Here is a 15,657-nt window from a genome sequence, read left to right as displayed (position 1 = left end):
CACTTAGAGGGGAGGGGTAACAATCAGACCTTGGGAGCTAAAGAGTTTACCTTCCCCCACCCCACCCCTGTTTTCTCATCATCTTTCCTTAGAGTTAGTCAACTAACAGCTTTTATTAAAAACTAGATCATTGGATAATGCAATTCAAGACTTTTTATTGGCTTAGCCATTATGGTATATCAGCCAATATACCATTATCAACAAATATGGTAAGCCTACGTGTCAGCTTAAGATTAAAAGAGAGCTAAAAATTTAATAAAATTCAATAATTTAATTTAACGTTTTTAATAAAACAATTATTCCACTCGCGCTGGTTGGATATGAGATGATTATAGCCAACTCGGCGCTACGCGCCTCGTTGACTATCTATCATCTCATATCCAACGCGTGCTTGTGGAACTTGTTAAATATTTGAACATTCACGCGATTTTCGTCTTGAAAAAGGATAAAAATAATGAGAAAAAATAACCAAGTAAGCATTTTGCTTTAAAAAAATACACAAAACGAAAAATAAGGAAGGAAAATAATAACAATAATAATTATGATTATAAAACAAATAATTGGAGACACTTTGCAATTCTGAAACAGAAACAAACAGTGGGTGTATATACTTAAATTGATCAACAGAGATAACAATATTTTGAAAGCCGATCAGCCGTAGTCTTTAAAAACACTAAAACAACATGTTGTCTATCCATCTATAGGTTATTATTATTTATTTTATTAGAATGTTTGTCAATATTTTATCACATTTATCATCATCGTCATCACCGCAATTATTACTATCATTCTCGCCTTTTCTATCCTAATAGAACAGTCCTAACCATGCGCGTAATTATTTATTTTCACGGGAAATATTTAGAAATATTTAGCGTCTAAGGTAATTTCTCATTTGAAACGCCTTCAACGTTTCATGCGTAAGGGCGCTGTCACAAGCTCTCTTCTAGCCATAAGATTTCTCAGAAACTGTCGATGTGAGTAGCTGTAAGTTTTCCAAAGTGCTGGATTAAATATTATTACAGAACAAAGTGGTAATAAAATTCTAGTTCCATAAAACTGTTTATTCAGAAGTTAATTTAGTCCTCCAGATGGTCGCAACCCCACAATGTTCGTGTCCTCTTATTGGCTCGATCCGAATTTAGGTCATCGACATAAATGATTATTGGATTCTGAAATACATCCTTATGCAAAGTAAACAGCACAGTCTTCATTTTTGTCGGCTTATGTCATCACGGAACGAATATTTATATTCAGCGACTTTCCACATTGTTTGGTGAGGATCTATTCATTCTCAGAGAAACATCCTCGATAAAGGTAGTCTATTTATTTATTTTGGTTCCGTTTGAAGCATTGAGAACATTGCTACTAGTTTTATAATTCAGCTCTTAACCTGCTGATGAAGTGCCGCGAGTAAGTTTTGCCCGTCGGTTTGCTCCTTTCTTTCGTTGTTAAATAAATATTTTAAGCTGATTGTTTTAAAGGTTTTTAAGCGCTCTCCAGTATCATACAAGTACTGATTATAGTTCTGACCAAGAAAGAGTTTTGAAAAGCATAATATTAATGTTGTGTTATTAACATTTCTCTGTATATTAAGCATTTTTGGGTCAATATCTTTTTTTAGCGTACTTTGCCTCTGTATGCTTTATTTTTGATTAATGCTAGTAAAATGAGCGTTGCTTCTATGGACTTCTTTAATTTTAGATCGAAGTGGTCGACTGTTGTTGAATTATATTCGAACGCTCACTTGTTTCTTCTCTTGACAAAAAAGGAAATAACTGATGCATTTCATCTTTAAGCAGTTCATTAAAAAGGAAGAGAACCAAAACTAAAAAAAAGAGGAAAAGAGAGCAAAAAAAATCATAGGAATGAAAAGTTTGTAAACCATTTGGCTGCACCTCGTGTTACACCAAACTTTCTGGTATTCTTCCAACATCCTGCGTGGTCTATTACCGCTTTTCAGTTTTTAGCTGGTAGCGCCCGCAGGCAGGAAGAAGTGATCCTGTGCTCTGATTGGCTACCCTTACAAGCAACATGGACCCATTTTGCTCGCTCAAGATTGCCCGCTTCTATCCCGTGCAAGAAAAACAGTGCGGGGAGCGGACTAACAAAGTTCGTAGCTTTTGCACAATGTCGGCAACAAAGCGGAAGACGGTCAAAACATGACAATTGTGAAAACATTAGTTTAGAAAGACAAGGTTTTTCTCTCCAATTTAATTACTTCCTGGAAATGATTTTATTTATATATAGAAATCCTTTAAACAGTGGGTAAGACCTAACAACTTCTTTTTCCCCCTATTCATCGGCTCACAACACTCAGCAGGTTATTGTAATGTTTGTTCTTCTCCCTCCCCCCCGAATAAAAACATGATTAATAAATAGTTAAATAACCTTTTGACTTTCCGCATAGATTGTCATGAAACCACAGGCTGTTCTACTGCTCATGCTGCTGGCTGTTCCCTTCACATCTGCAAGTATGTTACTCTATTATTATGTTATGTTTAGCTACCACTTATACCCTAATAAGTAAAGGGAATATTTGCATATAAAAATTTAACCCGATAGAGAAGATTGAAAAAACAAATTCCAAAATTTTTCTGAATAGGCTTTTCTGGATCTGAAGGAGATCTTGGAGGACTCAACTTATTTTAGAAAGACTAATAAACCTCTCATTGCAATGTCTATAAATTTTGACAGAAATGATTCACTCACTATGTGTGACAACAGGTCGCAATCAAATAACTATATAATGCGTACATTATATGGGGAAAAAAGCGGAAAAAAAGAAAAAGACTTTACATCTGAGGTAAAAGGCCAGTGGTGACTAATACATTCGGAGGGGAGGAGCGCAAAAAAAATAGCGCCTCTACCCACATTATTGTCCAAGCTGTTCCTCTGTTCATATATGAACAGAGCTACTCAATTGATCTCGTGATATCATGGTGCGGTGGTTGTATCATGCTGTCGTATGGACAAAGCCATTCACGAAAACCTTCGTTTTATTCCGAACGAGCCATCTGAATTATAGGTAAAGGAAATGCATCGATTAGGTATTGAAAATCACAAATGGAAAGAAATTGGGGATAAAAACACTTTTGACCTTAAACAACAACTGTAAACAATAGCACACACTCAATGTCATTAATGAGATCTACTGAGCGTGTGGGATTGGCCTCGCGTGTGGCTTGTATACAGAGCACTTCGCGCCCCTTCTTTTAAACGCTGTGATTGGTTGGTAACTGGAGCGGTGTCTGGGGGCGGAAGAGCTTGAACAATAGCATCGTACAGGTGTAATTATTTTTGCGCCCCTTCCCTGGCATGTGACTTTCACTTCGAGCTCGTCTCACGCTTGGCTCCGCCCGAGTGAAAAGCACAAAAAAAAAAAATAAAATAACGCCCATTCCGCAGGCTAAAGTTGATCGGCTATCAAACGTAATCTTTAAAAAAAGTAAGAGCACCATGTCAGCTTTGAAACTCTTCACGGCAGCCTATTTACATTATCAACTTAGTTAAACGAAACAAAAATGACCTTGTTATTCATTGTCGAATTAGTTGTAGAAATTTACCACAAGTATCAACGATTGTTCACGATTCGATTGATTCTTCTGATCATTTCCTAGTAACTTGTGGAGCCTTTGAGTTTGCTTGTGCAAATCAAGAAAAGTGTATAAGGGAGAGTAGGCGCTGTGATGGCCACCGTCACTGTTCTGATGGTTCAGATGAACAATGCAGTGAGTAGTGTAGTTGATTGGGTTACTTCAACTCCTGTTCAGTCTTGTACATTTGTTGCGAGTTGAGCATTTTCCACTCTGAGATTGAGACTTGGAAGGTATATGAACTCTCTTCAAATGGTGTTGCAGCTACTTTTTCCTTTTTTTTAAAAGAGAAGAAAGAAATATAAAATACTAACTTCATTTATAAGAACAGCTCCAAAACAGCGAAATAAAGCTTTGACATAAGTTGTATGCAGTACATTTTAACGATGTTGAACTGGTTATTTTTTTACTTCTATCACGTTCGTCCATCTCTGGATAAAGATTTTCAATAATTTTTAAAGCGATTCTTGTGATAGCTGCAGTCTCCTGAACAGCGAATGAAATAAGCAGTCTTAAAGAGGTAGAAATGACTTTATTTGCGAGAGACCGTTTCGGTGAAAAAAAAATGCATCTAATAGGAGCCCAGAAACGGTGGTTTGTACCATGCAAGGTAGAATACTGGATTTATATCCAATATACTATGAGGTTTCTTGAGGATACAGCCTCTTTAAAAAGAGTTATCATAGAAAATGAAGTCCCCTTCTGACATTACCCTTATTGACTATGAAAATTGACCATAAAAAAAGCGAACGCACAAGCGGTCACAACATAAGTGATACCTGAAGTTGCTGAATGTGAAGCTCACGGATAAATTCTTCTTTACACAAATTGTTGCCGCCCGTGGCCAATCAAATTTTGATTTTACCACATAAGTTAATGGAGTTTAATGGTAGTCATAAGACTATATGATCATTTTATTAACTTTTCCTTTTTTTTCCCTTTTTTTACCTGCACCAATCAGCTAATGGTAGGTATCTTCAGCGATGTTATTTGTGTATCGTTTCCATACATTTTCTAATAAAAGCAGCATTAAACGAATGTTGTATTATGAATGTGCCTTTCATATTTGTCTTCTGGTTTGCAATAGGTTTGCATGTAGCCACAAAGAGGGAATCTGAAATTGAAATTTTTTTTTTTTAGAGAAGGAATAAAAAAAAAAATGTGGAACAAGAACAAAGTCAGCCAGTCACCCAATGCTTGATAGGGAGGCTGCACGGGAGAATAAAATTTTATTTTAAAATTCCTGTGTTTTTATGTCAAGAGAGCCAGAACTTATAAAAAACATCATTGTGTCTTCCTTATCCCTTCTCAATCCTCCGCAATTCTTTTTCTTTTTAATTTTGCTTTTCTTCCAAAAAAATGTCCATTGCTGAGGCATTCATACTGACGGAAATGAGAAAGCAAACTGACCTTAAAAAAAAAAAAAAAAAAAAAAATGGGAAGTTCAAGGGTCAGCAGCAACTGTTTCCTCACAATATTCAGAATGTGGACCCTTTTCCCTCTGCTCGTTTCCCGAGAGCTTCAATGAATTTCAGGGCTTTCTCACTCGACGAATGCACAGTCTGACAATCTAACAGTTATATTCTGCGAGTCTAAAGTATCAAATACAAATAAGCATAAAAGCTCGCTCAAACTCGCATTATCGGGAAGTCGACAAAATACAAAGATAACAGCTTTCGGGGAAGATAGCCTTATTAAAAAATATATAATATATCCTCAAAGAACAGGCGAAATGTCAGTGACTAGAGGTAATGAATTTTTACAAGTAAGAAATGCAGAAATGCTATGCTATCATAAGATTGTCTACAGCATAGTCTAAGAAGAGGTCAAACGCGTCGCTATTAAAGGTATTCCAACCACCGTAAGTGCCTTACGGAAAAAAAAAATCGGGTACGATCGGTTTTTAGGAAAACCGACAGAAACGTTAAATCAACGATAACAAAATTAAATGCTGAATTCAATAAAACCATTACGGTAAACAGAAAAAAAAAGAATGAATGGACACCATTCCGTGGAGTTAAATTGGTCATCAAACGTGATCTCCAGGGAAATGTAACTGCACAATGTCAGTCACAAAAGATCAATCTCTGAAAGTAAGCTGCCGACCGCCCATTCATGGGTTTTCAATTCTGACAGCGCGTGCATGAGTCGTGATGTTGCCCTTAACATTCTTTGTCTATTCTTTTCATAACAATGTACATTAAGTGTCAATGATTTATCACGACTCGTGTGTTCCTTTTCATCGTCTTCACAGTAACTTGCGGAGGCGATCAGTTTGCTTGTGCAAATCAACAACAGTGTATCCCTGCGTCTTATCGCTGCGATAGGGACTGGGACTGTGGATATGGATCAGACGAACAATGCAGTAAGTATTGCAGTTCATTAAATATTTCAATTCTTGTATATATTTTGATATTTATTATGGACTGTGCGTTTTCCACGCTGAAAGTGTTAAATAATAATAATGATAATGCTGACTTGCAAACTTGTTTTCGAAAAAAAAGAAAGAAAGGAAGGAAAAAATTGTCCAACAAGAACTCAATTTACAAGAACATCTCCAAATAGCGAAATAAAGCCTTGGCGGCATATCATAGGGGAAGACAGTTTTACAATAATGAACAAAGTTGAAATGGTAACTTGGCCACCGTTACGAACTGGTTATTGGTTGAATGCTGTCATATCCGTTCGTCTTTAATTTGAATAAGAGCCTCAATGATATGAACGCGATTTTAGTGATGGCGAAAGTTACCATAAAAACATATGATATAATTAACAATTATTCCACTCGCGCTTGTTGGATATGAGATGATAGATAGCCAACTCGGCGCTACGCGCCTCGTTGGCTATAATCATCTCATATCCAACAAGCGCGAGTGGAATAATTGTTTTAATAAAAACGTTGAATTAAATTATTAAATTTTATTAAATTTTATTAAATTTTTAGCTCCCTTTTAATTTTAAGCTGACACGTACGTTTATCATATTTGTAGATTATGGTATATTGGCTGATATACCATAATGGCTAAGCCAATAAAAAGTCTTGAATTGCATTATCCAATGATCTAGCTTTTAATAAACTGTAATTAGTGGAATAAGATATCAGCGATTTCTTCTTCGAGATTAACTCATCATATGTATCATAGCGTTCGGCAAAATCAATTGCAAATGCGTCCAATGGGAGACACGAAACGATGAATTGTACCTTGCAACATAAAATGCTGTAATATACTCTGAACGCGGACAATTGTTATGCTGTACATGAATACTAGGAATTTTCTCGAGTATATTAAGTTCCTCAAGCGTTGGTATATCAATTTGAAAAAAGGCCATTATAAAATATATAGTGATAGACCCATGAACATTGCCTTGATTGACTATGTTAATTGACCTCGAAAAGGGAAACATACAAGGTAGGGCTTACGAAAAAATTTTCTTGAACATGTTTATTTTTGTTACCCTTGCATGATATAGAAAATTTCATTTTCACCGCTAAAGCTCACAGGGTTCAGTGGTATTATATAAATATAAAAAAAAATTGATTAACTCTTCCTTTTCTTTCATGTTTTATCTGTACCAATCAGCTAACCGTAAGTACTTAAATCTAGATCTATTTTCTGTCATCTTGTAATACTACTAGGAGTGCGATATTAAAGTAAAGCCCTATGCAATGCAGTGATAGCAAGGCTGTATGGAAAAATAGAATCAAAATAACTGATCAAACATGTTTACTGATTTAATTTTTTTTTCATTTACATTTACTAAGTCTTTCCGTGAAGAAAGCTAAAGTTCATGAGTATTCTCGCTATCAATAACAGTATAATAACGAGTCTTCGTGATTCTTTATTTGGTCTCATCCCTCTGTAATTTCCAAACACACGTATTTTTTTTAGTTAAATACCTCGCTTTTCCCAAACGAAAAGTACACGTTAAACGCCCTCAAACAGAGGAAAAATAGGAAATCAATTTGACAGTCTAAAAGGGGAAAAAAAAAATTACATAGTGAGGCCAAAGGTCAGCTGCAACTTTTTCCTTTCTAGAAATGGCATGGACTAAATGTTAAAATGCGACACTTGGTAGCAAGAGTTATGGTAAATCATCTGGCAATCAACATAAAAGGTTTCATTGTTTTATAACAATGCTTGTCTGTCTGCACATCGGTTGAGATTTCTTGAGAATTATGTCGCAAGCCCCATAGGCCTGAAGATGGAAAAAATAAAACAACAACAACTGTGCTACAATTTTGATCTATATTGGGTCAGATTCACCCTGACTGCGCAACAGTCTTGTTTTTTATCGCCAACTGGTGTGCCCTAGTGCCCGCGAAGGACGTAAGCGGTTTCCTAGAAATGTAACTCTAAAAGAGGGGTCAAATTTTATTTAAAAATTTTTGGTATTTCAAAAATTCGGTTAAAAATTACAGATGGAACGTTTGCCAGTATTATGAAAATGGGTGTCCTGGCACAGTTGCCATGTTTTTCCCCTTCTTACCCCCCCAACTACCAAAAAAATACCCGAATTCAGAATACCCGACCACTTAATATGCGTCTCTAAATAGCTGCTCTTGCTGTCCCTTACGGTAGTCTCCAAATTAAATAGAACCCACAGATTCAAATATATGTTCTTCGTTCTTCAGTCAACCGTAATTCAAATTTCAATTAAAAGTCATATCTTAATTCCTCTTTCTTCAAGCGTAATTCAGGTTGGATATCCCTGCGTATCTCAGCTTCGCTAGCGAGTGAACACACAGATTCAAACAATTATATCATCTTCGTTCTTAAATCGGGAGTGCGGGATTGCGGTAGCACTGATTTAACTGCCCTATCTTTTAATTATTCTTTCTCGTCGAGAGCGCGGGAATGTGGGAGCACTAGTTTAACTGACCTCTCTTAAATGTTGTTCGACTACGAGAGCATGGGACTGCGGAAACACTAGTTTAACTGCCCTCTTTTTGAAATATTCTTCGACTTCGGGAGCACGGGACTGCGGTAGCACTGCCCTCTGAATTATTTTTCGACTTCGGTTTTTTCTTCGATTTGTTAACGTTCAAAAGTGGTCGGGTATTCTGAAGTTGCTCCCAAATATACCTCCGTTGATACCAATTCGACGATCGACGCTGCGAGCACGAAAATTTTAATTTTTTTGTTTGTCCTCGACTGAGTGGCTTTTTTATTTAATTGTTTCTGTTGAACAATGCAATGGTTTACACTTTCTGATGTTTAATACGGTGGTATCGTGATCTCGGGAATTTTGTGGTTGACCTTGGGATTTGGGTATTTAAGGAAAAGTTTCAAAGGTACCGGTAAATGACGTACAGAAAGCAAGAATGAGTATGGCGGAGACACTATCAGCCCATAGTACCCGCCCGCGGAATATACCCGGATGGATAGTGCCCGTCCGAAGAAAATACCTGGATTGATAGTACTCATCAGTGAAAAGTTTTGAATAGTTTGACGGCCGCGAAGTTAGGTAGATCGAAAAAACAGTGACGTTTCAATTCTGACAGGTATAACGTATTATTTAACCAATGTGCGGTTGCGAATTATTGACATTTGTGACAAGCTGTAGGCGCGAAAGAAAATTTAGTGGTGAACAATAAAAACAATAGAGTGTTTATGTTTATGTCTCGGAACTATCGGTCTGATAGTTGCCCCTTGGAAATTTGATGTTCCTAAAACTAGCATACTTGTTTTAAGAACATCAAATTTCCGCGGGGCAACTATCAGCCGATAGTTCCTCCACAGAAACACTCTATTGTTTAAATAGCATAGAGATGAGTTATCTGAAAAATAATTATAGATTTGAAAAAAAAATTCAAAAATCTGATTTAATTGATTGATTTTAAAGCAGGATTGGTTGAATTAAAAGTAAAACCAATTCCAATGCCAAGACCACTGCGTATGCCATCGAGTGCGTTTCCAAAATGGCATACACACGAGTGTTGAGCTGTGTCATGCTTGCGCTTATTTAGAGCATAAGGAAAACTACAAAAGAAGAAGACTAAACCTCTCAAGATTGTTATCCACAACTACAAGCACTTTTACTCGAGTAAAACGACTTAGATGAAGACGTGAGAGCAAAGAGAGAAGATTCTGGACCAGACCGGGTCGACATTTTTCTTCTCTCTCGATTACAACAAACGCACTTGGACCGAGCATTTTTTACATTGAAATGACTAAAGAATGGTTGCGGTTTGTAACAAAGAGTTCTTTCCCTCTTTAGAAGTTTCGCGGCGCGCGCAAAAGATCGAGAATAAAAAAATCGGAACGACTGTTTTTACTTTGAAATGACTTTTGAATGGTTTGCAGTTTGTGACAGAGATATTTCCTTCTTTATAACTTTCGCGGCGCGCGCAAAAGATCGAGAAAAAAAACTAGTGGTCCGATTGTTTTTACTTTGAAATGACTTTACAATGGTTTGCAGTTTATAACAAAGAGTTCTTTCCCTCTTTATACTTTTCGCGGCGTGCGCTAAAGATCGAGAAAAAAAAACCCGACAGACCGACTGTTTTTACTTTGAAATGACTTTTGAACGGTTTGCAGTATGTGACAGAGATATTTCCTTCCTTATAATTTTCGCTGCCCGCGCAAAAGATCTAAAAAGATAAACTGGACCTACTGTTTTTACTTTGAAATGACTTTACAATGGTTCGCAGTTTGTAACAAAGAGTTCTTTCCCTCTTTCTAATTTTCGCGGCGCGCGCAAAAGATCGAAAAAAAAAAAAATTGGACCTACGGTTTTTACTTTGAAATGACTTTACAATGGTTTGCAGTTTGTAACAAAGAGTTCTTTCCCTCTTCATAATTATCGCGGCGCGCGCAAAAGATCGAGAAAATTAAAACTGACCTACAGACTGTTTTTACTTTGAAATAACTTTTGAACGGTTTGCAGTTTGTGACATATACATATCCAACAAAGCCTTAACCATTTCTACAGCCTTTGAGATAAGACTGGTATATTTCATTCAGATCTCTTGCTTCATGAGGCCAGAGTTAATAGTTCTCTCGGCTAAACTTCAGAATACCCAGCCACTCATTTACATGTCATTGAATAAGAATAGCAACTATTGTGTCACGCTTCATTCTTCAAAGCCTCCCGACACATGTAAATGTTCTCTCTATTAACTCTGATGAGGCGTAAAGAGGGGATTTAAATAGCAAACTACCATGTTTTTAATCGAAGTTTTAACGCCGCGCAAAAAAATTACTTTTCTTAGCAAGCGGATGTTCAGTATTGTAAAGGTAAACAATGGATTGATAAAATCACACCTCTTTTGACCTCTTTTGAGTTTCCCGAACGGAATTCAATTCACTAGCCGTTTATCATCTGTTCTGAAAAAAAATATGCATCCGTTCGAGCGGCTTGGAAAATACATTCAGAAAAAAAATTAACCCGCGTTCGAACGGCTTGTGCTACCGTTCAGAAGAAATTGCATGCCTTCCATCGGTTTAGGTAATCCGTTCAGAAAAATTGTCCATCCCTTCAGAAAAAAAATTGCCATCTCTTTGAACGGCTTTTGTGTAAATCCTTTGAGAAAAATCTTAACCCGTTCGAACGGCTTACAGTCGTCCCTTAGAATGGCCAAAGTTGTCCGTTTAGTATTCGGCCGGCTGTAAAAACAGTATCGTTTCTGCGCTGAAAGAGACCTGATAAAAACATTTTTACGAGCTCACGTGTTCAACAAATTAGCATACGTTCGAACTTGAAATCTGATCTTGTCACATCGCGAGACATTATGACGCCGAGAAAAGTCATCATGTTACACAACATTCCACGCAAGACTATTTCTCGCGATCAGACTGTTTTGAAGATTGTGGAACGGTTTTACATTAATTTAGCACTTCCTTGCAAACGAGCTAGTTCGGCAAATGGTTACTCCAAATAAATAAGAAGCAAAGGACCGCGAACGAAAATGCTGCTGGTTTACGTAGGATCCCGAGCTGATCTAGTAGTCAGCCAAGGGAAAAATATGCAATCCAAACCCCGCACTGAACGTTCTGCAACGGTTACGAAACTCGAACAAGCTTCGCGGCATTAAGTTCATGTGTGATGATTACGACGCGTAACCTTTTCACTCTTGTTTATAATCTTATTCTACACGTATGTTCAGTTTGGAAGCTTTTTTCAGATTTTTGTTTGGTATCGAGAGTACGGTGCCATTCGATGTTGGTTTTATTAATCTAAATTTTTATTCTGGGAAAGGTTTTGTGATTTCAAACCGGACTGCCAGCGTCACGGCAAGCAAAATTTTATCTTCGGTTCTAAAAGCTGTAAAGAGATAATTCAGACACAGCAACAAATTGTTTTATCAAACCCGTTTACTGTTAACATAAGACTGGCTAATAGTTTACTATTTGTTTGACAGATCAACGAATTTAGCAGTTCGTGTCCGCCACATGCCGATGCGCCACGTTAATTTGATCTTTCAACTAAATTTAGAATGCCAGGCCATTAAAAAAACCAATAAAATATAAACGATAGAAAAAACAATGAGCCAGCTCATACATACTGATGACTTTGCTCTATTCGCGTCCTTCACCCATATGCCTATAGACGCAGACGCGTTTATGCGTCTGGTGCTGACGCGTTACTCGCGTATGTTTTGGTTCGCATTACTCTGTCCTGCACTGTACTGTATCTCTGACTTCGGTTTTTCAAAGAGAAGATTGATAGTATACATATAATATGCAGAGACATACCAAAAACAGAGACACTGGAACATACAACATTCATCAAACTGGTGAAGGTTTAGGTGATTTATTTTCCAAAATAGCAAGTGCAGTAGCTAGAAAAACAGCACAGAATATTCGAAAAAAGGCTTCAACAAAAGTTGCAGAAAAGTGTGCTGAAAAAATTGGTGAAAAAACCGGACAAGTTTTTGGTGAAAAAATTTGTGATAAATTCAGTAAAAAAGGCACAGGGATAAAAAAAACCTGTCATTCAAGGAAAAGGTTGGGAAATAGCAAAAATAATGAGGTCAATGTTGACAACATCAAAATTCGTTATGGTTCTGACAGGTATAATGTGTATTTTGAAACTGAGTTTTATGTCAGCAAAAGAGCAGATAATTAATGCACAATTTGCTGCTGCAGACAATATTGCAATAATCAAAGAAGCACAATAGTTTAATCAATCACCAGATATCAACAGGAGCCTACATTTGAAGAATCTTGTTGAATTTACACAATTTCTTATGCAAAAGATGTTGGACCAACAATTCTTCATTTCCAGACACAAATACTGGTACTGTACAGAAAGACAAATTTGATTTCAAACAGGCACAACTTAATTATGAGAAATGACGCTGATGAATCATGCCTACTGTGGTAATATGTAGTATGAAATGTTATGTTCCAGCCAAATGCAGTATACCATTATGAAGGATTTGTAAAAAGTCAAAAAATTATTCAATCATCAACAGCTGCAGCTCAAGTTAATATAATCGGCTTTCAGAGGTTTGGTTTCTTTAAATCATTTGTGGATCAAATTTGTTCAAATGGAAAAATTAGAATCACAACAACACTTGAATATGATGATCATGTTATTTTCAGAGCTAATGGAGTAACTGATCCAGAAAGATTAATTATTACAAGATTCATTCCAAAATGGTATTTAATTCAACTAGTGGACAAATGTTTTTGAAAAATTACCATATGCCAAATTCTTGGAATTATTTGAAAGAATGACTTGTGAAAAGTATTCCCAGACAAAATCCAGATGGAAGTTTTATGATAAGCACAGCAATAAGAAAACCAAGACAAGCCATGTGTTCATTTGGGCTCTCAATACAACCAAAAATATTGGAAACCATAAGAATTTAATGCATTTGTTTTTGATACTTATAAAGTTGGATCAAACGTGGTTGGTGCAAAGTGAAAGGTGGTGTTTTTTATCCACAACAGAGAATAAGACAAGACAGAGAAGTGGCAAAAACATACAGAACATTGATGAGAACCAGCAAACAATTTGATGATTTTCTCAGCTGCGGCCCAACAATTAATGTTAAATCATTTGAAAAGCTTTAACCCATTCTATACTTAGATCTGACCAACCAAGAAGTTGAATTGAAAAGTGGAGGCACAAAACTTGAACTTCATTATACTCTGACTGCTGTAGCAGCAAATAGCTACTTTTTGTATGCTCTTGTGCTTCAAAAAGAACTATCTGTGGATAATGTGTCTGGAAAAGCTGTTCTGAGAGTATAAATGAAAGTATAAAAATGTTCATTAATTGAGTATCATCCGTGTAAACATGTCATTTATTTTTCACTAACCGAGTACATGACGTATCATTTATATGATAAGCCCTTTTAAAGGTTCTTTAAGTAGTCAATTAATCATAATTATATAAGATATGACTCAGTATCATCTGTATGGCATTAAATTAAGCAACAATTAAAAACAAAAACTTGCTTGAAATGCAATAGGAAACAAATCTGCAATAACAATCGGACTGAATGCAAGGAAACTCTCTGGTCCTGATGAACTAATGCTCCCAAAAGCACAAATAAACAAAATAAAAACAGGGAAGTTGTTCAATATGGAGGTTTGCTTTGGGTTTCTCTTGCTCAATTTGCCCAACCTCTTCTAAGCAAAGCCACACCTGCTGTTGTGAATAATTATTGGAAAAGAGTGGTCATTATTTATCTCTTTCTGACAGAACTATGAGCGGTGATATTTATATGGATTCAAAAGAAGTAAAAAACATGAAAGAATACATGTAGGTTTAGAATCATTTTCCAATGTTATTAAAAATTAAAGAAAGCATTGTTTTTCAAATCTAGCTATAATTCATTAGCAAGATTTAGTTTATATGAATTTCACAAAAAACACTGAATGAAGATTCTCAAATAGAAATCTACGGTGGCCTACAACTGTCACATCAAATTAAAGTCGCTCACATCAAATTAAAATCACTCGCATCAAATTAAAATCACTCACATCAAATTAAGAGCACTCACATCAAAATAAAGTTACTCACATTAAATTGAAATCACTCACAACAAATAAAAATCGCTCACATCAAATACAAATCGCTTACATCAAATTCAAATCACTCACATCAAATTCAAATCGCTCACATCAAATTCAAATCGCTCACATCAAATTCAAATCGCTCACATCAAATACAAATCGTTACATCAATTGGTCAGCGGCTAAGTCAATGAATGCTATCCCCAATGTGTACTCGGTCTTCCACTTTACCGCCATTTTGTACGATCCGTTTTCTACAATCGTTCTTTGACTCAACACTAGTTCATTGATCAGAATTCTAGCAAATATGTATTGCACTAATTGTGGGAGCGATCGATGTTGAAAACTGCAAATTCTGCAGAACCTGTGGCAAAGGTAAGAGAAATGTTGCACATATTATTTTATGTTCAACATGTATATTATGGACGATCGGTGAGATCCGGTGTTGCTCATTTCGGCTCAACCTCGACTTGCACATGTGAAAGTGGGATTTTGGGAAAAGAACGATCGTACAAAATGGCGGTAAAGTGGAAGACCGAGTACACATTGGGGATTGGATTCATTGACTTAGCCGCTGACCAATTGATGAAACGATTTGTATTCGATGTGAGCGATTTGAATTTGATGTGAGCGATTTGAATTTGATGTGAGCGATTTGTATTTAATGTGAGCGATTTGTATTTGATGTGAGTGATTTGAATTTGATGTCACCGATTTGTATTTGATGTGACTGATTTCAATTTAATGTGAGTAACTTTATTTTGATGTGAGTGATCTTAATTTGATTTGAGTGATTTTAATTTCATGTGACAGTTGTAGGCCACCGTAGAAATCGATGGAAAAAAGCCTTCAACAATGCTTTCAATGCAAGGAGTAAAAAGATAATTAATCAACACTTCTGATCCAACAAATTCTAAAGATGCAGAAAATAAAGCTTAATATGTAGATTCACATGTTTCAACTCAAACAAGCACAAACTATTCACTATTACTGGTAGGTACGTGTTAAAATGAGTGGTGATATTCACTGAGATATGAAGAGAAACCAAATAATTTTGTCTGATCTAGTTACTGTAATATTTATGACGCAGTCAA

At 36.2% G+C, this 15,657-nt stretch overlaps 2 long non-coding RNA genes across 2 annotated transcripts in view; one reads left to right on the top strand and one right to left on the bottom strand.

The window, feature by feature from the left end:
* Positions 1 to 1,030: 1,030 nt before the first annotated feature.
* Positions 1,031 to 4,323, top strand: LOC148731136 (uncharacterized). The gene is made up of 3 exons (XR_016001202.1): positions 1,031 to 1,314; positions 2,408 to 2,471; positions 3,618 to 4,323. It is a non-coding gene; the product is annotated as an uncharacterized LOC148731136 (long non-coding RNA).
* Positions 4,324 to 5,156: 833 nt separating this feature from the next.
* The window catches only part of LOC148731120 (uncharacterized), a 203,410-nt gene continuing 192,909 nt past the window's right edge, over positions 5,157 to 15,657 (bottom strand). Inside the window, exon 2 of the long non-coding RNA XR_016001200.1 lies at positions 5,157 to 5,929. This is a non-coding gene — a long non-coding RNA (uncharacterized LOC148731120). The remainder of the gene's footprint in view (positions 5,930 to 15,657) is intronic.

The sequence above is a fragment of the Stylophora pistillata genome, chromosome 5 (genome assembly GCF_964205215.1).
Source record: "Stylophora pistillata chromosome 5, jaStyPist1.2, whole genome shotgun sequence".
Taxonomy (NCBI): domain Eukaryota; kingdom Metazoa; phylum Cnidaria; class Anthozoa; order Scleractinia; family Pocilloporidae; genus Stylophora; species Stylophora pistillata.
Note: the sequence above shows the minus strand (reverse complement) of the source record. Positions and strands in the feature narration are given on the sequence as shown.